Here is a 24,130-nt window from a genome sequence, read left to right on the forward strand (position 1 = left end):
ATAGTTTTTGAAGCCTCATTATATATTTTTTGTGACCAACACAAACATCCTTAAAGGGGCTCGATATACCGGGCACTTATTTTCATAAGGGACAAGTAATTCTTTCGTGATCAATAGACATTATCAAAGTATTCATTGCCTTCTATCATTCTAGGTCTGAGGGGCTCATTCGTGCAGCAAAAGGGTTGAGCTGCTTGGTTGACAGAGGCTGACGAGGCCGCTGGAATAAGCCCGTCGCCCCGGCTCCGGAGGCGGGACTTCCGCTCTCCCGAGCAAGTGCTTCCTGTCAAGACCGGAAGCGTCGCGCGGAGCGGCACGGGCCAGCCGCGGGCAGGTGAGAACTTCGGCAGCTTGGGGAGAGGAGGGAGCTGAGCGGGCCTGCTTGACTCGTGGCCGATGCTCTCTTTGCAGTGCTCTCTCACACTTTTTCCCCCCTTTCCTGGAAGTGTTGGACCTTAAAACCAACCCGGAACGCGCGGGCCGGAGTGGGTGGGTGTGGGTGTTGGCGAGCTGGTTATTGGCGCGAGGGGTCGGCGGGGTGGGGGTCGGGGGAGGGAGAGAGGGGGTCAGGGGGGAGAGGGAGCGAGAGAGAGATCTGACAAAGACTCAGACATCTGACAGACAAGAGAGAGAGAGAGAGAGGGAGGGAGGGAGAGAGAGGGAACAGAGGAAAAAGAGGGGGAGAAGAGAGAACAGAGAGAGATGGGGAGAGGGAGAGAACGAGACCAAGCGAGAGAAAGAGAGTGAGAGAAAACGGGGAAAAGGGGTAGAGAGAGCGGGAGCGAGAGAGAATAGGGAGAAAACAGGGAGGAGAGAGAGGGAGAGAGAATGAGAATGAATGAATGAATGAATGAATGTATGTATGTGTGTGTGTCTGTGTCCACCCCAGGCTTGAGAGAGACAGCCCTGCCCTTCCGAAGCATTTAACATTTGTGATGAGGGAGAAATAATGCTTTAAATGCACTTGGTGTTTGTTAGCAAACTAGGAGCTATTCTAAGCTGTGGGCGGATCCGAAGGAAGGTGTGGCATCTCCCTAGGAAGTTACAGCCGCCTCCATCCATCGCGAAGAAAGATTTCACAAACGCCAAAAGTTACAGAGACGTTAACGAGGAGTCGGAGTCCGAGATAGATAGACACCAGACTTTGATTTCTTTATTTTTGGTCTGATATTTGTAAGAGCCATGGCCCCTTCGTTTATTTGATACTGGTCCCAACTTTTGGTTTTTGTACCTCTGGGGATTTAAAAAAATAATTCAAGTTGTCTATCTTTGTTTTTTTGGTGCTGGTACTTACAGTCATTATTGAGATAATTTGCTTAGGTCTGAACCTTTGGGCAAGGTAATCCTTGACTCATCTCTTTGATACCATACCTATAACCTATTGGGTGATCCTGCAGATGGCCACCTTCAAAATCTCTCCAGATCTCCCAACACCTCCTCACCTTCCTCTTGCCTATTATTTCATAGCCACCTAACTAATCTTTACCATTTTCCACCACAACATCTAGTCATTCTTTTTTTGCTTTTAGGGTCACACCTGGCGATGCACAGGGGTTACTCCTGGCTCTGCACTCAGGAATTACTCCTGGCGGTGCTCAGGGGGGACATATGGGATGTTAGGAATCTAACCCGGGTTGGCCGTGTGCAAGGCAAACGCCCTACCCACTGTGATCCCGCTCCAGCCCCTCTAGTCATTCTTAAAAAAATATACATATATATATATTTATAGCTCCCTCCTTAAAAAAATCCTCTATCTTCTTAAAATGAATCTATATTTTTATCTCCCTTCTTAAAAAAAAAATCTCGTGATAATGACCTACTTCATTCAGTCAGTCTTTTTTGGAGGGGTTGTTGTAGAGAGGGAGGCCTCCCAAGAGGTGTTCAGGGAGCCGCCAGGGCCAGTCTCAAGTGTTTGACCAACCAGATTTCATGATTCTGTGATGCTGTTCAGACCCAGTGGTGCAAGGGCCCACCAGAGTCACACAGAAGTGTGGTCGTGGTGGTGGTGGCGGCAGCGCTCAAGAAAACCCTAGTGGTGCTCTGAGGATCCTGCAGTGTTGGGGATTGAATTGGGTGGGGAATTTACAAATTGAAGTTTCACCCAAAGAACCAGTATAATCCAGTATAATCCAGTCTTGCCTCATCTATGGTCTCATCTCCGCTACTCTTCTATTTGCTCTATATGGCCTCCTCAGTCATATCTAGCCCCAGGATATTTATACCTGTGTCCTTTTGCCAGGAATACTTTCCCCTCATTTTTCCACATGGTTCAACTGTTTTACCAATTTCATATTTTTTTTCTTTTTGAGTCACACCCAGCGATGCTCAGGGGTTATTCCTGGCTCTGTACTCAGGAATTAGTCCTGACGGTGCTTGGGGGACCATATGGGATGCAGCAGATCGAACCCAGGTTGGCCGCGTGTAAGGCAAACCTCCTACCCGCTTGTCCTATCGCTCTGACCCCCAATTTCATAATTTTTGAACATTACCTCAGTGAGGGTCTTCCTGTATCTTTCCCATCTTCATTGCATTCATTTTCTTGTGCTCATATATAACATAACATGGGAATTATTAATTTTTCTAAGTCATTATGTCTACTCAGAATAGAATCTTCTAAGAATTATTGGTTACTGCTATATTCTTAGGATCTAGAACAGTATCTGGCTGTTTAACCCTTATCGAACAATTTATTTTTTTATTTTTAAGCTCATTTTAAGCAGGTTTCCTATTTCATCTCAGTACTAAGTTACTTTTGTAAAATGTAAAAATTCAACAATAAAACTAGTGGTTAACTATTTTCTGTGCTTTTATTATTTTTTTTCTTTTTGGTTTCTTTAAGTCTACTTAATCATTTATATTTTAATGGAATATTTATAATTATACACTGCACTTTTTTCTTTTATTTTGAGTGGGGTTTTGGGCCACACCCAGTGATGCTTAGGTCTTACTCCTGTTTCTGTGTCTGGGATCACTCCTGGCAGTCAGTTCTTAGTGATTTAGCCAAGGATTGAACTGACTAGAGTTAGCTGTGTGCATGACAGTTGCCTTAATCTTATACTATCTCTCCAGCCCCCCCCCCCCCCTTTTTTTTTAAGTGTGATACTTTGCTATGTTTCCTTACTGGGAAATGTGTAAGAGAATCCATTAGAAAACATTATGGTAAATATAAAATTAAGAGTGAAATGATTATTACAAGAGTTAAGATTAGAATTACCAGTAAGGGAAAACACAATTTTCCGTTATTAGAAGGTGCTGGAATAAATTTGTCAAGGAGTGATTTTATTTTATTTATTTTTTAATTTTTATTAGTGAAACACCATGAGGTACAGTTGTAGACTTACAAATTTTTGTGCTTGGGTTTCAGTTATACAATGATCAAGTACCCATCCCTCCACCAGTGCCCATTCTCCACCACCACTGATCCCAGTATCCCTGCCACCCCCTATCCCCCATCCCACCCTGCCAAGGAGCGATTTTAGATTTCGGGGAATATTAGTGGTTTTTGAAAGTGCAAAAAAGACAGAAAAACTGATTCATTAGTTTTAATTATTTATATACAGTTTTGTCATAAAATTTGTGAGTTTGGTGACTGTTTTAACCATTGTTTGTTTATGTTTGTTTTTTTTTTTTTTTGGCCACTGTTGGTGCTCAGGAGCTACTCCCAACTTGTTGCTTGGGGTTGCTCTTGGCAGTACTCAAGAGGGATACGGGTAGTCAAAGGGCCTTCTCTACGAAGCATGCACACCAGATCATTGATCTCTCCAGCCCCAGTTCTATTTCACATGCTTATCATTTCTTTGGATATGCCTAAAGCTTTTTTTTTGAGGAGCTCTTAAGAATGATGGAAGACAATTCAGTATGTGAAGCAAAGAAACTACCACGAACATGTGATGCAACTGGGACACAGGCTTTGATTTTGACATGAATTACGTTAAAGGATGGTAGGAAGTTAAGATAAAGAAGCCAGTTACTTAAAGACATACTGTATGATTTCATTTGAGATGTCAATGCATGAATAGAAACAGGAAAGGCCTCTGCAGAAATGACATTAGGGGTTGTTTAATTGTAAACAGTTGTTAAGTTTAAGTATGTGTTAAGTTTCAATTTTCAATTTTAAGTTTTTTTTTTTTGCTTTTTTTGGGGTCACACCCAGCGATGCACAGGGGTTACTCCTGGTTCATGCACTCAGGAATTACTCCTGGCCATGCTCGGGGGACCATATGGAACGCTGGGAATTGAACCTAGGTTGGGCCTTGTGCAAGGAAAATGCCTTACCCACTGTGCTATCACTCCAGCCCCTTAAGTATGTTTTTAAGTATATGTTAAGTTTCAATTTTCTTCCTCTCCTCTCCTCTCCTCTCCTCTCCTCTCCTCTCCTCTCCTCTCCTCTCCTCTCCTCTCCTCTCCTCTCCTCTCCTCTCCTCTCCTCTCCTCCCCTCCCCTCCCCTCCCCTCCCCTCCCCTCCCCTCCCTTCCCCTCCCTTCCCCTCCCCTCCTCTTCTCTCTCTCTCTCTCTCTCTCTCTCTCTCTCTCTCTCTCTCTCTCCCTCTCGTCTTTTTTTTGTGCCAGGAATTGAATTCAGGGCCCCATGCATTGAACGCAAATACTCTGTCACTGAGCCACATCTCTGGTGCTATAAAGTTTATGTTTTGCAAGATGAAGAAACTTTGATTTTTGATTGCACAATAATGGGAATATATCTAGCATAACTGAACTATACTTAAGAATGGTCAAGATGAGGCTGGGGAAATAATAAAGGGATTAGGGTATAATCACCTGACCCAGGTTTGATCCCCAGTACTCAGGGCCTTTGGAGCATTGCTAGTTGTATGCCCATAGACCCCCAAGCATCACTGGCTGTGGTCCTGAACACTACTCGAGAGCCCCTCATTCCCCCAACAAAGCACACTAGAATGGTTAAGGTGATGAATTAAATACTTAGAGAGTGTCACATGGGTTTGTTTAAAATTGGGTAAAGGTAAAGGTAAAGGCCCTCCCGTTGATCGTCGATTTGCTCGAGCGGGCCCAGTAACGTCTCCATTGGAGACTTTGTTGTTACTGTGTCTGGCATATCCAATACTCTCGGTAGCTTGCCGGGCTCTCCGAGAGGGGCGGAGGAATCGAACTCGGGTCGGCCATGTTGGCCGCTTGTAAGGCGAACGCCCTACCCGCTGTGCTATCGCTCCTGTGTTTGGCATATTGAATACGTCAAGGGTAGCTTGCCAGGCTTTTTCCGTGTGGGCGAGATACTCACGATAGCTTGTCCGATTCTCTGAAAGGGGCGGAGGAATCGAACCTGGGTCAGCCGGGTAGGCCGTGTACAAGGCAAACGCCCTACCCGTTGGACTATCCACCGATAGTATGCAGCAGACCTGGCCGATCTGGCTGCCTGTCTTGGAGAGTCTGGCAAGCTACTGAGATACGTATCTCGCCTGCACGGCAAAGCCTGGCAAGCTACTCATGATGTATTTGATATGCCAAACACAGTAACAACAAGCTTCAATGGAAATACTACTGGGCCAGCTTGAGCAAATCGATGAACAAACGGGAGACAGTGGTACATTTTAAACTGTAACATTGTAAGTGGTAAAAGCAAGTGATATTTTGGGCATTTTTTGGGAGAGACTGGTGTTGTTTGCTTTTTTGACACATGCCTCATGATCCTCAGGACTTATTCCTGGCTTTGTGCTCAGGGATCATTTTTTTTTGGGAGGGGTCACACCCAGAGATGCACAGAGGTTACTCCTGGCTCGTGCACTCAGAAATTATTCCTGGCGGTGCTTGGGGGACCATATGGGATGCTGGGAATCGAACCCAGGTTGGCTGCGTGCAAGGCAAACACCCTACCCGCTGTGCTATTGCTCCAGCCCCAGGACTGACTTCTTGCAGGCACAAATTTACTTTATATTTTTTGTTACAACACAAAGGAGCTGGTCTTATTCTGTGGTCTTACAGGCTGCTGTGTCTTCAGGCAGAAAGGGCAATCTGCCTGGCCCCATTTCTAGAATACCCCACAGCATAGAGTTGTCCTGGAATGGTCTACGTGGGAAGATTTGGGAATGTCATGTATTTTCCAAAACTAGCTGTGGATCTGGGCTGTTTATCTACCAGTAAAATGGCAGGTGTTGTTGGTGGTGATGCTGCTGCTGGGTTTTCCAGTAGTGGAGAGTGGAGTGGGTGGATTGGGGTGGTGTCCTAACATTTTTTTAAATAAAAAAACACATCTGCAGTTTTCAATAAGTGTAGATACTTACTTTTCAATAAGTTTAAATCTTTGAGGACTATAGCAACACATTGTGTTCAGAGGCCTTCACCGGAAATTTACTTTGGAATTTGGCTTGAACCATGCCACCGTTTTTTTTTTTTTAAACTGAATCACCGTGTGATAGTTCCAAAAGCTTTCAAGTTTGAGTTTCAGTCATACAATTGAACACCCATCCCTCCACTGGTGTACATTTTCCTCCACCAATGTCCCTAGCATCCCTCCTCCACATCCCATCCCTCCTCCATCTTTATGGCTAATTTCCCTCTTACTCTCTCTCTACTTAAGGGCATTATGGTTTGCAATACAGATGAGAAGCCATCATGTTTGGTTCTTTATCTACTTCTAGCATACATCTCCCATCCCGACTGATCCCTTCAGTCATCATTAATTTAGTGATCCCTTCTCTATCCCAACTGCCTTCTCCCCAGCTCATGAGTTAGACTTCCAATTGTGAAGCAGTCTTCTTGGCCCTTGTCTCAATTGTCCTTGGGTGTTAGTCTTATGTTGTTTCATATTACACAAGTGAGTGCAGTCATTCTATGTCTGTTCCCCTCTTTCTCACTCATTTCACTTAGTATGACCATCCATGACCATCTACTTGTAAGCAAATTTCGTGACTTTATCTTTCTTAAGAGCTGTATAGGATTTCATTGTGTAGATGTACCAAAGTTTCTTTAACCAGTCATTTATTCTCAAGCACTCGGGTTGTTTCCAGATGCAGATGTCATTTCTACTGTGCTCTCCATGATATGTTCCCAGAAATGGTATTGCTGGGTTGTATGGAAGCTCAATTTCTAGTTTTTTTTTTTTTTTTTTAAATTTTTTTTTTTAATTTCTAGTTTTTTAAGGAATGACCATATTGTTTTCCAGAAAGACTGGACCACTTGCATTCCCACCTACAGTGAAAGAGAGTTCCTTTCTCCCCGCATCCGCATGAGCACTGGTTGTTCTTGTTCTTTTTGATGTGTGCCAGTCTCTGTGGTGTGAGATGATATCTTGTTGTTTTGATTTGCAACTCCCTGATGATTAATGATGTAGAGCATTTTTTTTTCATGTGCCTTTTGGCCATTTGTATTTCTTTTTTGAGGAAGTTTCTGTTCATTTCTTCTCCCCATATTTTGATGGTGTTGGTTTTTTTTTCTTGTACAGTTCTACTACTGTCTTGTATATCCTGGATATTAACCCATTATCTGTTGGGTAGTGGGTAAGTAATTTTTTCACATTCTGTGGGCTCTTTTTGTATTTTGGTCACTGTTTCTTTTGAGGTACAGAAGCTTCTTAGTTTAATGTAGTCCCATTTGTTTATATTTGTTTCCACTTGCTTGGTCAGTGGTATTTTATCCTTAAAGATGCCTTTAGCTTCTTTTATTAATTTATTTATTTTGCTTTTTGGGTCACACCCGGCAATGCACAAGGGTTACTCCTGGCTCTTCACTCAGGAATTACTCCTGGTGGTGCTCAGGGGACCATATGGGATGCTGGGAATCGAACCCTGGTCGGCTGTGTGCAAGGCAAATGCCCTACCCGCTGTGCTATTGCTCCAGCTCCAAGATGCCTTTAGCTTCAATGTCATGGAGAGTTCTGCCTACATTTTCCTCCATGTACCTTATGGGTTCAGGTCTAATATTGAGGTCTTTAATTCACTTTGATCTGACTTTTGCACCTGGTGTTAGAGTTCCAGTTTTTTTGTAGGTAGCTGTCCTGTTTTCCCAGTACCACTTGTTGAAGAGGCTTTCCTTGTTCCACATCACATTTCTTGCAACTTTATCAAAGATTAAGTGATCTTATATTTGAGAGTCTGTGACAGAATATTCAGCTCTGTTCCATTGGTCTGGGTGTCTGTTCTCTTCCAATACCATGCTATTTTAATTACTACTACTGCTTTGTAGTACAGTTTGAAGTTGGGGAAGGTGATGCCTCCCATCTTCTTTTTTCCCCAAGGATTGTTTTAGCTATTCGTGGGGGTTTATTGTTTCATATGAATTTCAGGAGTGTTTTGTCTATTTCTTTGAAGAATGTCATGGGTATCCTTATAGGGACCACATTAAATCTGTATAATGCTTTGGGGAGTATTTTCATTTTGGCAGTGTTAATTCTCCTGATCCATGAGTAGGGAATGAGTCTCCAGTTCCTAGTGTCCTCTTTTATTTCTTGAAGTAGTGTTTTGTAATTTTCTTTGTACAGGTCCTTCACCTCTTTAGTTAAGCTGATTCTGAGGTACTTGATTTTTTTTTTTTTTTGCTTTTTGGGTCACACCCAGTGATGCACAGGGGCTACTCCTGGCTCTGCACTCAGGAATTACCCCTGGCGGTGCTCAGGGGACTATATGGGATGCTGGGAATTGAACCCGGGTCGGCTGCGTGCAAGCCCTACCCGCTGCACTATTGCTCCAGCCCGGTACTTGTGAACGGGATTGTTTTTTTTTAAATATTTTTCTTCTCTTTCATGAAGTTTTGGGTGTTGATTTTGTAGCCTGCCACTTTAGTATACAAACCTATTGTTTCTAGGAGCTTTTTTGTAAAGTCTTTAGGATTTTCTAAATATAATATCATATTTTTCGAAACCCGGCTTGCTCTCATGGTTGTCCTTCATCTGGTGTTCTGCCAATCCTAGTCAGGATGACTCGAGTGAACAGCTTGTAGATGACAGACGATAGGCAGATTGGGCAATAGTTGCCAATGTTGTGGATGTCTCCCTTCTTGTACAGTAGTACAATCCTGCTGGTTTTCCATTGGGATGGAACCTTGCATTCAGACAGGTAGTGTGTGAAGAGCCGAGCCAATGTATTGGTGAGTACTGACGGCAGGTTCTTCAGGTGTTCAGGTCTGACCTTGTCTGGGCCAGGTGCTATTTATTTCTTTACCAAGGAAATGGTGTATTGGATTTCAGAAGAGAGAACTTTGGGAACGACATATCCATCCTGCGGAATTTGGTATGTGGGCAGATGGACGTGGCTATTGAAGAGATCTGAGTAGAAGTCATGGATAATCTTCTCCATTGCCCTTCTGGAAGATGTGATAGATCCATCAGGACGTCGGAGGGCAGTCATCTTGGTCTTGTAGTTGATGAAGGACAGGTGGGCATTACGAATGCTTTTCCCAGTTTCTGCTGCTTCTACCACCACTGCTGCTCTTCTATCTTTGAGGTCTTCCTTTATCGCATCTCTGCACTGCTTTGCGATCTTGGACATTCGCTTGCGGTTGCCTGAGGCATGTGCCAAACCATGTTGTCGAATAAGCTCAAGAGTTTTCAAAGACAGGCTTTTTTTTGTGATATTTCACTCTTGGTGTTCCTTGCACAATCATGGAGGTACTGAACCAGTCAATCGTATTCCTTGTCAGTGTTGTCAACAACGGCATCTTCCCATGTTGCAGCAATAGTGCCAAAGAGCTTCCAGTTGGTGGTCGTTCTGGGAGTTCTCTTCTTAAACTTTGCAGCTTTTTTTCCCTGCTCTGTGAAGTAGAATTTTGCATGAAGGAGACGGTGGTCTGATCCTGTTTGGAATTTTGGGACAACAGCGACGTTGGTCAGGCAAAATTGTCGATTGAATATGATATGGTCAGTTTCATTGTGGAACCATCCACCGGGAGACTCTTATGTCCAATGTTTAGATTCGGCCTTCTGGAACTGTGAGTTACCACAGATGGTCTTGGTCAACATGATGAACTCAGACAATCTGTCACGCTGTTCATTCCATTCTAGGTCATGGGTCCTGATGTGGAGTACTTTGGCTGATCTTTTCAGTCCTATCTTGGCATTAAAATCACCGACAATGATCTTGTAGAAGGTGTGGTCTTCTTTATAGAACTTCTCCAGCTCCATCTAGAACTTCTCAATTTCTCCTTCATCATAATTGGATGTTGGTGCATAGACAACGAAGATAGAAATTGCCGGCAGTGAGCCACATCTATTGAAGTGTAATTGTCTGATTCAGGCATTTGAGTGAATCAATGCTCATGGCCAAGTTCATGTTGACAAGGATACCGATGACTCCGATGCTTCTTTTATTGCATGTTCCGAGGAAGAGTTCTTCTCCTGTGTCGAAAACTGCATGATGTGATTGATGCCTTCTTGTCTCGGTCTGACCAATGATGTCGTACTTGATCTTTCGCGCTTGATGCTAGTGTATGTGCATTGAAAGTACAGACAATCATTTTTGTCTTTCTTTGATTTGGCAGCCTAGTTCAGCCTTGAGATTTTATCAGCCTCTCCTTTCTCATCCTTCTCAACGCTGCCATATCGGTGACACCTTCAGGGTCAGGGGAATGAGACCCATTGTAATTACTAGTTTTGGCATATCAAATACACAACTGGATAGCTTGCCAGGCTCTGCTGTGCAGGGGGAATACTCTCGGTAGTTGATACTCACCTATCAAATATGGTGTGGCAATTCTAGAAGATGGGTATTAAGTGTCTTATAATGTGTCGCGCAGCTGCTATGTGGCTGCGCAGTCTGGAAAGCTTCCTGGAGTGTGGCAGCAGCAGGGTAGTGCAGGTAGTGGAGGTCTGCTGGTGAGGTACTTATCTGGTACTGGTAGGGGTAGGGTGGGTCTTCTGTGCGCAATCCAATCCCTGGGTCTCTGGTGGTTGGTGGAAGCAGACAGGACAGGGTAGGGTGGGGCTCCTGGTTTTAATCCCTTAATCACCTGTGATTGGTGGGAACAAGCAGAGGATCTCCATCCCCGGGTCCGTTGAGCCTGGAGTCCAAGGTCTTAGCGTTCCGCTTATCTGTTCTGTGGGGCTTCAGTAGTGCGTGAGTCTCGGCTCGAGCATCCAGAAAGCTTCCTGGAGTGTGGCGGCGGCTGAGTAGTGGAGGTAGTGGAGGTCTGCCAGTGAGGTATTTATCTGGTACTGGTAGGGGTAGGGTGGGTCTTCTGTGCGCAATCCAATCCCTGGGTCTCTGGCAGTTGGTGGAAGCAAACAGGGCAGGATAGGGTGGGACTCCTGGTTTTAAGGATTGAGCACCATTGACCATATCCACAGGATAACCAGGCTCATTGAGGTTTCTTTGGAGTTCAAGATGCTGCTCTGTCTAACGTTCATTGATTTAAAGAAGGCCTTTGGTTCTGTTGAGACGGAAGCGGTCATTGAAGACCTAGCCAATCAGGGCATTCAAACTCAATACATCAGGATCCTCCATGAGCTGTATTACGGATTCACTACCAGGATCTCACCATTCTACAAAGAAGTGATCATCCATGTCAAGAGAGGGGTTCAGCAGGGTGATACCATTTCACCAAAACTCTTCAGTGCCACCCTCGAGAACATCATGCGATGACTGGAATGGGAAGGAATAGGAGTGAAGCTAGATGGTTGGCAACTACACCACCTCCACTTTGCTCATGACATCGTTCTAATAACAACAAACATTAACCAAGCAACACAAATGCTGGCCGACTTCGACCATGAGCGTGGAAAAGTCGGACTACAGCTGAATCTCACCATGACAATGTTTATGAGAAACAGCCTTGTTCCTGATGCTCCATTTGCTCTCAACGGAACGACCATCCCTGAATGCAACAGTTATGTGTACCTAGGTTGAGAAGTCAACATGACAAATGACCTGGCACCTATGTTGCGCAGGAGGAAGAGAGTGGCTTGGAACGCCTTCAAGAGCATCGAAGAAATAGCTAAGAGGACGAAGAACCTCCAGCTCTGGGCACATCTCTTCAATTCCACTGCTCTTCCTACATTAACATGCACCTCAGAGACCTGGGCCCTACGCAAACAGGATGAGAACAGTATTCGGGTCTCCCAAAGAGGAATTGAAAGAGCTATGCTTGGAGTATCATGTTTCACTCAAATGAGAGAAAGAATCCAGAGTCCGACCTCCGTTGACGGTCAAGAATCAGGGATGCTGTCTTGTTTGCCAAGGTGTCGAAAATCCGATGGGCTGGACACATAATGAGATTTGGAGACAACCGCTGGACTAGAGCCATTACTGACTGGATTCCATGGGATGTCTAAAGACCGCGTAGCTGCCCACCTACCAGATGGCCAGACTTCTTCAAGACCCTGAACGATTGGTTTGAGGCTCTTTGTGTTCCTAGAACGAACAGATGCCATTGGGCTACACTAGCACACGACATGGACAAATGGAGACATTACTGGCACCCGCTCAAGCAAATCGATGATTAACGGGAAGTCAAGTGATCAAGTGATCAAGTATCATATTATCCACAAATAGTGATAGCTTGACCTCTTCCTTTCCTGTCTGGATGCCCTTGATATCTATTTCTTGCCTAACTGCTATGGCAAGAGCTTCTAGTACCATATTGAATAGGAGTGGCGAGAGTGGGCAAACTTGTCTTGTCCCCTTTCTTAGAGGGAAGGTTTTTAGTTTCTCCCCATTGAGAATAATGCTTGCTGTGGGCTTATGGTAGGTAGCTTTGACTATATTGAGGGAGTTCCTTCAATTCCCATTTTGCTGAGAGTTTTCATTTTAAATGGTTGCTGGATCTTGTCAAATGCTTTCTCTACGTCTATTGATATGATCATATGTTTTTTATCTTTTCTTTTATTGATATGATGGATTATGTTGATTAACTTGCGAATGTTAAACCATCCTTGCATCCCTGGGATGAATTCTACTTGGTTTTGGTATGTAATCAAAAATAAATAAGTGATTGGCTGCAGTGGTGTTCTTCCTCCCCCACCACCCAAGTGCGTTTGGTGGCCATGAGCCACTTTCCTACCTCAGCCTGTATCCACTGTAAACAGATGCATGAACAGGACCGCCAGACTGGTTGGTGATCAGTTGCCATTTATTCCATTCTTCCCATGCGTCTGTTCTAGTCTCACTAAGCGCCCCATTTCAGTCTCACACTGCCCCTCATCCCATCTCCTCCTGTCCCCCATGCTAGTCTCTCTGTGCTTCATCTGGCATTCTTGGTCTTTCACCCAACCCCAAGCATTGGTTGTAGCAGTTAAACCCAGGTGAAGCAGCACAGTCAGCATATGTAAAGGTCTTTCCTTCCGAGGAAGCTGTTCTAAAGATCTCCATCTTCTGCACAAGGGCCAAATACTGTCGTCTAGGGGTGTGTTTCTCCTTTCCGTAGTACAATAACCATTTAAACATTCATCTTAATTCTACTTCTTAATATTAGCCATTTTGTATGGACACAGTAAGAGATACATTAAGCTTATAGGGTGGCTTTCCTGGGGACATCTCGCTATAGATCTCAGACTACAGTGCTCAGGCCAGATTAGTCTTTCCTAATTCTAAGCAGGGTCATTATCCAATTGTTACTCTTTTGATCATGACAGAATTTGTCCATCACCATGCTCTTAACATTAGTTAAGTAATAAGCTCTTGGCCTGTCCTGTTTCGATGCCAGGGTAAGTCACAGCTTGCCCTAGGTCCATCCAGTCCTTCGTTGGGACCCTTTTTTTTAGGGTGCTAGAAACTAAGGGCAGCTGAGGCTTAAATTGAGAAAATAGATTCCTAGGAGTGATATAGTCAGAGTTAATTAACTCCCACCTTATTATCTCATTCTTACTTTGGACAAACTGGCAGGCTACTGAATGTAACCTGCCCACATGGCAGAGTCTGGCAAACTCCCCGTGGCGTACCCAATATGCCAAATACCAGTATCTCATTCTCCTAACCCTGAAAGAGCCTTGAATATGGCACTTTAAAATCTCAGGGCTAGGATGAAGGAGACGTTACTGGTGCCTGCTCGAGGCAATCGATGAATTAACTCCCAAGTTACAAAAAGCATAGCAGTAACTGTCTTTCTGTATCTATACAAAAAGGAGATTCTCTGAAGTAAACTATGCAAAAGGATATACGAGAAGGAGAAAAGCAGTATTTCATTTACAAATACAAAATCAGAGATTTCTGAGAAATTTGACTTTACAAGTCACAGGTACTGCTTAGGGGAAAATGATGATTAACTGGTTGGGGAAGAGGGCACAGAGAAGAGGTTAAAGAGAAGCACACAGGAATGGAGTGCCTCGGGAAGCACTGTGATGGGTGTAACCCAGGAGTGACCACAAATCACTGTTATCCTACAATGGCATATGATCTTTTTGTGGAGTTTGCTAGGATTCTGTTTGCTAGGATTTTATTGAGGATCTTTGTCTCTGTATTCATCAGGGATATTGGCCTGTATTTTCTTTCTTTGTGGTATCTCTGTCTGTTTTTGGTATTAGAGTGATATTTGCTTCATAGAAACTGGAAGTGTTTCTGATTCTTTAATTTCCTGGAAAATCTTGAAAAGGATTGGGAGTAGGTCCTTTTTAAAGATTTGGAAGAATTTACTAGTGAATCTACCTGGGCCTTTTTTTGGGGGGGGGATACTTTTTATTACCATTTTAATTTTCTCAATAGTGATAGGTCTATTCAGGTACACCTGGTCCTCTTGGTTCAGCCTTGGGAGGCTATAGGAATCCAGAAATTTATCCATTTCCTCAAGGTTTTCTTGTTTCGTGGCATAAAGACTCTCAAAATAATTCCTGATGATTCTTTGAATTTCTGTAGTTTCTGTTGTGATGTCCCCCTTTTCATTTCTGATTCTGTTTATTAGGGTTTTTTCTCTCCCTTTCCTTGTGAGTTGTGCTAGAGGTTTATTGATATTGTTTATTTTCTCATAGAACCATATCTTGGTCTTATTGATCTTTCAGATTGTTTTTTGGGCTTCCATCTTGTTAATTTCTGCTCTAGGTTTTATTATTTCCTTCCTCCTGCCTGGATTGGGCTCTTTTTGTTGGTCATTCTCCAAGATCTTAAGCTGTGAGCCCACTTATGTGGGCTCACTCTTCCTTCCTGAGTAATGCTTGTAAAGTTATAAACTTTCCTCTTAACAGCTTTTCCTGTGTTCCATAAGTTCTCATAACTCATGTCTTCGTTCTTGTGTGTTTCCAGGAATCTTTTCATTTCCTCTTAATTTCCTTTCTAAGCCACTAGTTGTTCAGTACTGAGCTGTTTAATTTCCAGGTGTTTGATTTGATTTTCTGTTTGTGTGTGTGATTCACTTATACTTTCAGTGTATCATCATGCCACTGTTTTTGTAGGTATAATTTACCTCTGCCCAGATCACTCTTGTTTTGTTATGTTTGTGACCAGGAGTTGATTTGGCACTGTACACCATGTGTCCAGTTACAATTCAGCTTCATCCTAACACCTTCAGTTGTAAGAAGAGCTGTGTGCTCTCTTGAGACCCCTTAGGGCCAGAAAAAATAGCTTTGAATTGTAGCCTTCAACTAATTTTGTCTTACAAGTTTAGGTCTTGGTTATTTTGCCTCCAAAGTTCAGCACAGGAGCTTCACTCATCTCACCCTCCTAAATTTTTGTTTTTGGGCCAAACCCTGTGGTGCTCAGGGCTTAATCCTGGTTCTGAGCTCAGGGATTTCTGTTGATGGGGTCTAGGGTCCATATCTGGTGCTGGGATTGAACCTCGCTTGGCGGAGTGTAAGGCAAGTACCCTGTCCACTGTACTCTATTTTCAGCCCCCCAACATTTTTGTCTAATTTTTTTTTGTTATTTTATGTCCAAATGTTGAACATACAAAAGTATTATACACTTACACCTAGAGTGTAAGTTCCTTGGAAAAGAAAGCTTATACATCCTCATGTTCTTGACAGGAAAGTTAACATGTTAAAGTGCTGACTACTTGACTGTCTCAACAGGCAGTTCTGCTTAAAGTTTCTAAAATGCCATGAAGTATTTCCCCAGCTATTGGGTTTTTTATTTGATAAATACCATGATAAGTAGTGTCAGTGTGGGGACAGTGTTTCAGACTTCAAACCAATGATTTTGGTACAAATTTCTTTCTGCTTTTTTTTTTCAATTATTGTTATTTTAATTGAATCACTATGAGCTGTTACAAAACTTTAATGTTTTGAGTTTTAGTTATACAACGATTGAACAACCGTCCCTCCACCAGTGTACATTTTCCACCACCAATGTCCCCAGTACCCTGTTGCCCCCCCCACACACACATCCCACCTCTGCCCCTGCCTCTATGGCAGACAATTTTTTTCTTATTCTCTCTCTACTTAGGGTATTATGGCTTGCAATACAGATACTGAGAGGCCATCATGTTTGTTCCTTTATCTACTTTTAGCACACATCTCCCATCCAATGTGAACCCCCCAACTATCATTGACTTAGTGATCCCTTTCTATACCAGCTGCTTTCTCCCTCAGCTCATAATGCATAGAATGACTGCACTCATTTGTGGAATATAAAATTATATAATATGAGACTAACACCCAAGGACAATAGAAACAAGGGCCAGGAAGATTACTCTATGGTTGGAAGCCTGCCTTATGCCTTTGGTACAATTTTATATATCTTTTTTTTATCTTTTTTTATTTTATTTATTTTATTTTATTTAAAAAAATTTTTAATAGTGAGACATCATGAGGTACAGTTGCAGACTTACACATTTTTGTGCTTGGGTTTCAATTATACAATGATCAAATATCCATTCCTCCACCGGTGCCCATTTCCCACCACCACGGATCCCAGTATCCCTCTCACCCCCCATCCCCCCATCCCACCCTGCCTCAGTGGCAGGGCATTCCCTTTTGTTCTCTCTCTCTTATTGGGTGTTGTGGTTTGCAAAAGAGGCAATGGGTGACAATCATGTTTAGTCTATAGTCTACCTTCCGCATGCTTCTCCCATCCTGGGAGGATCCTCCCAACACCTTTATTTGGTGTTCCCTTCTTTATCTGAGCTCCCTTTTCCCCTAGTATGTGTGGCTGGCCTCCAAGCCATGGAGTAAAATTCCTAGTACTAATCTCGGCTATTCTTGGGTGTTAGTCTCCTATTTTGTTACTTTATGTTCCCCAGATGAATGCAATCTTTCTATGTCTATCCCTTTCTGAGTCATTTCGCTTAACATGATACTTTCCATGTAGTACCACTTGTACATAAATTTCGTGACTTCATCTTTTTTAACAGTTACATAGTACTACTCCATTGTGTAAATGTACCAAAGTTTCTTTAACCAGTCATCTGTTCTCGGGCACTCAGGTTTTTTCCAGATTCTGGCTATTGTAAAGAGTGCTGCAATAAACAGACAATTGCAGATGTCACTTCGACTATACTTTTTTGCCTCTCTGGGATATATTCCCAGGAGTGGTATTGCTGGATCAAATGGGAGCTGAATTTCTAATTTTTTTGAGAATCGTCCATACTGTTTTCCAAAAGGGCTGAACCAGTCGGCATTCCCACCAACAGTGAAGGAGTGTCCCTTTCTCACCATATCCGTGCCAGCACCGGTTGCTTTTGTTCTTGTGGATATGGGCCAGTCTCTGTGGTGTGAAGTGATATCTCATTGTGGTTTTGATCTGCATCTCCCTGATGATTAATGATGTGAAGCATTTTCTCATGTGCCTTTTAGCCATTCGGATTTCTTCTTTGTGAAAGTTTCTATTCATTTCATCTCCCCATTTTTTGATGGGGTTGAATGTTTTCTTTTTGTGGAGTTCAACCAGTACTTTGTATATCCTTGAAATTAACCCCTTATCAGATGTGTATTTGGCGAATATCCTTTCCCATTCTGTAGACTGTCTTTGTATTTTGGTCACTGTTTCTTTTGAGGTGCAGAAGCTTCTTAGTTTAAGATAGTCCCATTTGTCTATCTCTGTTTTCACTTGCTTGGCCAGCGGTGTGACATCTTTGAAGACACCATTAGCTTCTGTGTCATGGAGGGTTTTGCCAACTTTTTCCTCAATGTACCTCATGGATTCTGGTCTTATGTTGAGGTCTTTAATCCACTTTGATCTTACTTTTGTATATGGAGTTAGGCAGAGATCTGAGCCCATTTTTTTGCATGTAGCCGTCCAGTTTTGCCAGCATAATTTGTTAAAGAGGCTTTCCCTGCTCCTCTTCACTTTTCTTGCCCCCTTATCGAAGATTAGATGCTCGTATGCTTGGGGGGAGATGTCAGTATATTCAACCCTGTTCCATTGGTCTACAGCTCTGCCTTTGTTCCAGTACCATGCTGTTTTAATTATTACTGCCTTGTAGGAGAGTTTGGAGTTAGGGAGCAATTTTATATAATTTTTTCTTTTTTTTTTTTTTGCAGGGGGTGTTTGGGTGGGAAGGGAGGTTTGGGTACTGGGCCCCTTGGCAAGACAAGTACTTAGCCTTTTCCCATCCTCAGAAGGTTCCAGAAACCAGGCTTACCTGGGACAACTCAGAGGTGGAAGATTTGTCCTAATATGTATATTTCTTATAGTCAATTATTTAATTCTTTTTTGAGGGATGGGTCACACCTGACTGTGCTCAGGACTTTCTCCTGACTGTCACGGATTGCTGAAAAGAGAGTACAGAGAGGAGGGCACTTGCCTTACATTTGGCCAAGCCAGATTGAATCCAGCACCAGATATGGTCCCCTCGACCCCATCAAGATGAATCCTTGAGCTCAGAACCAGGATTAAGCCCTGGTGGTGCTTAGGGGACCATATGCATGTAAGGCAAGAGCCTTAACCCCTGCTTTATTTCTTTGGCACTAACCTACTTAATTCTTACACTAGCCCTATACAGTTATGGGGCTAATAATATTATGTTTAATGATGAGAAAGCTGAGACAAAATAATAAAATTATCCAGTTCCCCATAACTAGAAAGTAGGAGAAGTAGAATTTCTATCCTGCAGACTGAGTTCTGTCCTTATAACGTAATATCTTTATAATATTAAACAGAACTAAGGACTGAAATGGTAGTACAGTGGCCTAGATGCTTATTTTCACAAGTGGCCAAACTGGGTTCAGTCTCCAGTACCAGATGTGGTGCTGTGGATCAAACTCAGGTCAGCCATTACAAGACAAGTACCTTATCCACTGTATCTTTTGAGACCCCATACCAGTTTCTTTATCCACTTTTCTCTTGTTGGCCACTTGACTTGCTTCTGTATCTTGGCTATTATAAATAATACAGTGATGAATACAGGTTTGCATATGTCCTTGCAGTTGAAAAACATTTTTTTTCAGAGAGATAGTACAGTGTGTAAGACATTTGCCTTGCATGCTGCGAACCATGGATTAATCCCTGGCCCCTCATAGACCTCTTGAACAACACCATGGTCCCTGAACAGAGAGCCAAGAATAGCCACAGAGCACTCTTGGGTATGGGAAACCCCTGTCTCCCACCCCCAAAATAAAGTTTTTGTGTTAATGGGTTAGAGGTGGGGTCATTTGGAAACTCTATTTTACAATTTTTGAGAGGCTTGGCAGAGTCCCCTACCCCTGTGCCTGGCTGTCCTTGCCAGGGCCTTGGGGGGTGGGGGGGTTGAGTTTCTCTCCCTGCCCCGAGCAGAGCTCCGGCAGCCGAAGACCTCCAGAACCAGCCACAACCATGCTGCGACCACTCTCCACATGCACGAAGGTACTGGCAGAGGAACAAAGGCATGCGGGTCCTGGGGCTGAGATCTCCAAGCCTGCTCGGATTGGGACTGAGCATCCTCCACCGAGATCCTCCATCTTCCGGTAGACAGGGGTTACACCCGCCAACTGACCCCCTGGCGCCGTGTAATCCCATCAACGGCCAAGACCCAGAGACTACAAAACCCAGCTCCTGGAAGCGACATCTTATTATCTCATTCTTACTTTGGACAACCTGGCAGGCTACCGAATGTAATCTGCCCACACCACACGGCAGAGTCTGGCAAACTCCCCGTGGTGTGCCCAATATGCCAAATACCAGTAACAATGATGGGTCTCATTCTTCTAACCCTGAAAGAGCCTTGAATATGGCACTTTAAAATCTCAGGGCTGGGACGAAGGAGACGTTACTGGTGCCTGCTTGAGGCAATCAATGAACAACAGAATGATCTTGACTGTGAGAAGCTTGGAAACCAGTTTCCAAGGAGGCTGAAAACTAAGCAACTAAGCAACAATCCCGTCAGCTATATACGAGCATTCCTTTTCTTAACCACATCCCTTAGAGCACTTATTGTTTCCAAACTTCTTAACATAGAACAATCTCAAGTGGTGTGAGATGACATCTGAGTGTTATTTTGATTTTTATTTCCCTGATAGTCAGTGATGATGACATATGTTATTGGCCATCTTGATGTCATCTTTTAGTAATTGTCTTCCTATTTCCTATTTCCTCTTCCTATTTATTTATTTATTTATTTATTTGCCCCTTGGGTCACACTCAGCATTGCTCAGGGGTTACTCCTGGCTCTGCATTCAGGAATTACTTCTGGCAGTGCTTGGGGGGGCGGAGGGGGCGGGAACCATATAGGATGCCACGGATCAAATCCGGGTTGGCCACGCGCAAGGCAAATGCCCCATCTGCTGTGCTATCACCCTGGCCCCTCTTCCCATCTTTTTAATATGGTTGTTTGCTCTTTGTTGTTGAGCTTTGAGAGTGCTTTATATTGGGCAGTAGTCCTTTGAGGTGATGAATGAATATTTTTTCCAAATTTGTGTTGTAACTTTTTATTTTAGACCTCATTTGTTTTTCAGTGCAGACACTTTTTAGTCTGATATAGTCCCATATGCTTATACTTTTGTTATCTTTGCCAGAGGGATTGTATTATTGAAAACTCTGAGGTAAAGATCTTGGAGAAGTTTGCCTATGATTTCCTCAAGGCATTTTATAGAAGCAGGTTTGATATCAGGACTTTAATTAATTTTAGTTAATCTTTGTGTATGGTGTGAGATAGGGGTCAAATTTCTTTCTTTTTTTTGCATGTGGCTATCCAGTGTTTGCAGCACCATGATTGAAGAGGATTTTCATACTCCATTCCATGTACCTAGCCCCATTGTTATAAATTAACTGCCCTTGCATGTGAGGGTTTGTCTCTGTGTTCTCAATTCTATTCTATTGATCTGAGAATATGTTTATTCTTGGACCGTGCAGTCTTAATTTTAATAGCTTTGTAGTAAATATGAATGCCTGGGTTGCAATGCCTTCCATTTTTTTCCCCTTAGGATTTCTTTGGATAATCTGGGTGTTTTAAAGTTCCATGTAAATTTCAGAAGAATTCTATGTTCTTGAAAAATGTCATGGGAGGATAGGAGATATACTATAGCAGGTAGGGTGCTTGCCTTGCTTTGCATGTGGCCATCCAGGGTTCAACTCCCCCCACCCTGTATGGTCTCCTGAACCTTCGAGGAGTGATGTCTAAGTACAGGATATGCCCTGAGCATCAACAGATGTTACCTAAAACAAAAACAAACTGAAAAAAGAACAAAAAAAGAAGAATAAAGAAAAACACCATGGGGATTTTGATGAGAATTGTACTATCTATAAATTATGCTGAGAAATCTGGTCATTTATTTGTAGGCAGGAGACTTTGGAAGTACTCAGGTATGTGCTTCTGGTTCTGTGCTCAGAGGGCAGGCACCACCGTCGGTGTTCAAGGATAGTGATGAAACCAAGTTGTACTATGTTCCTCTGTACCAACTTGCATTCTAATGATGATGTTGATTTGTTTCTTCTTCTTTTTCTTTATTATTATTATTTTAATTTGGAGCTGGAGAGGTAGAACTGTGAGTAAGGCACTTGCCTTGCACACAACCAACCCGGGTTCAATCCGCAGCACCTCATATGGTCTCCAAGCACCTCCAAAAGTAGTTCCTGAGTACAGAGACAGGAATAAACCCCCTGAGCATCTCTGGGTATGGCCCCCCATAAACAAAACAAAATAAAATTTAATTTAAGAACTGATTTACAAATTTATTGATTGATGGGCTTTAGGCATACAATATTTTGACATCAATTCCACCACCAGTATCAACTTCCCCCCACCTATGAGTGTTCCCATGCTTTCCACCTCTTGCCTCCCAAGCCCCAGTTTCCTTCACAGGCACATTTCAAAGTTCTGTGGTTGCAGTTTAGATATCATACTTTCAGTCTTGTTAAGTCTCTCCTTTGGATATATAACTATACCACTCTCCCACATCAGTATAACTGAGACCCTGTTCTCCCATTACTTTCCTTTCTCATCTTCTTTCTTCCCGACTTGATTCCTTTCTTCTCTGTTCTCCCAGTACTATAAGATCAAGGCTGTTCTAGGCATCCCCCTTCCTTAGTTTTTTTTTTTTTTTTTTTTTTGCTCCTCCCAGCGGTACTCGGGTTGCTCCTCACTCTGCTTCGGAGTGACCCCTGGTGGTGCTTGGGGAATCATAGGCAATATAGGAGCTTAAAACCAGATAGCAGGCACCGTATGTCCCTTGTATTATCTCTCCATCCGCTCCGTGACTTTTTTTTTTGTTTGGTTGGGGGTGTTTAGGGCCGCAGCCAGTGTGTTCAGGAGCTTCTCCTGACTATACGCTCAGGAATGAGTCCTGGAGGTGCTTAGGGGACCATATTTAGTGTCAGGGATTCAAACCAGGGTGTGGCACCCACATGCTTATCCCTTACCTTTCTGTACCATCTTTCTGGTCCTCCTCAGTGACTTTTAAGTACTCCATCCGACCTCTTAAATAAAAAAAAAATTAAGCTTGTGAAAAACATGTGAAGACATGCCAGGCATCAGGCCCAGCACCTCTATCTTCCTAATCCCTTTCATTGTCAAAAAAGCCCCAAATATTTAAATATCCACTGGGAAAGGGTTAAGTTTGTTTCTCTATATTCATAAAGACATAATGTAATCTGCATAAATGGTGGGGATTATATGTATAATCTCTCGCCTTTTTTGGGGATGATGGGGGTTGATCCACACCTGGCGGTGCTTATGGGTTACTCCTAGCTCTGCATTCAGGAATTACTCCTGGAGGTGCTTATAGGATCATGTGGGATGTCGGGATGGAACCTGGGTCAGCCATGTGCAAGGCAAATGCCCCACCTACAGTACTATTGCTTTGGCCTCTGTTTCCTAGGTCTGAATTTGTTTTTCTCCCTGCTTGAGGGAACAGTATTCATGTTGGTTTGTTTTTTTTCATTGCTCTCTTCAGTTCTTTTTTCTTTCCCTTCCCCTCCAGTGAGTGACAGAATAGATCAGTCACGTGATGTAAACTAACTGGAGTTAAACATGATTTAAGAAACTATTAGATTATAAAAATACAGTTAGACAATAAAGTAAAATCAAATTATGAGATGTTATATAAACCTATTTATTTCATCTTTTCACCAAAATATGAAGAGTAAGTAGGTCAGAACATTATATGAGGTTAACATTTAAAAAAAAATTCAATTAAGGGGTTGGAAACAGTGTAGATAGGATAAGGCACTTTCCTTGCATCCCACCAATCCTGGTTAAAATACCTAGAACAATATATGGTGCTCTGAGATTTGCCAGAGGTCACTCCTGAGCACAAAGCTAGAGCTAACCCCCGACTACTGCCAAACAAAACCTCACGAACACAAAAGCAATTATAGCTTGTCGGTTTTATATGTATTTTTTGTTTGTTTGTTTTGCTTGGAGGCTGTACCCTGAAGAGCTCCCCACTCTGATCAGGGATCACTCTTGGTGGTGGTGTGGATTGAGCCAGACTGGCCTTGTGCCAGGCAAAATCTATAACCCTTGTACTATTTCAGGCCCTTGTCGTGTTTTTAGAACTCATCTACAGAAATTAGGAACCGCAACTTTTAGACAAGGACACTTTAATTTCAGCGCTGCCTCAAAGTCTAACGGGACAGATTTCTTCATTTTGTACTTAATTTGTTTGGGTTCATAGATAAGATGAATTTGCCTGTAGAGACCAGTCCACTAAGGAATTCATTGTTATGCAAAGAAGGAATCTTCATTCCACCATTTCTTCTCTATCCTTTTCCTATTAAAAATTCCTTATAAAGCGTTAGGGGCCAGAGTGATAGTACAGCAGGTAGGGCAGTTGCCTTGAATACAGGATCCTGACATTCCAGTGGGTCCCCCAAGCACTGCCAGGAATAATTCCTGAGTGCAAAGTCAGTAGTAACCCCTGAACATTGCTGGGTGTGGCCCCACAACAAACAAAT

The 24,130-nt window shown here is 43.0% G+C and overlaps 1 protein-coding gene across 1 annotated transcript in view; it reads left to right on the forward strand.

The window, feature by feature from the left end:
* The first annotated feature begins 279 nt into the window (after positions 1–279).
* TBCE (tubulin folding cofactor E) overlaps positions 280–24,130 on the forward strand; it is a 76,355-nt gene continuing 52,504 nt past the window's right edge. Inside the window, exon 1 of the mRNA XM_056113640.1 lies at positions 280–334. The gene's annotated coding sequence lies outside the window, so the exon portion shown is untranslated. The remainder of the gene's footprint in view (positions 335–24,130) is intronic.

This window comes from Sorex fumeus, unplaced genomic scaffold (genome assembly GCF_029834395.1).
Source record: "Sorex fumeus unplaced genomic scaffold, SorFum_2.1 ptg000021l, whole genome shotgun sequence".
Lineage (NCBI taxonomy): Eukaryota > Metazoa > Chordata > Mammalia > Eulipotyphla > Soricidae > Sorex > Sorex fumeus.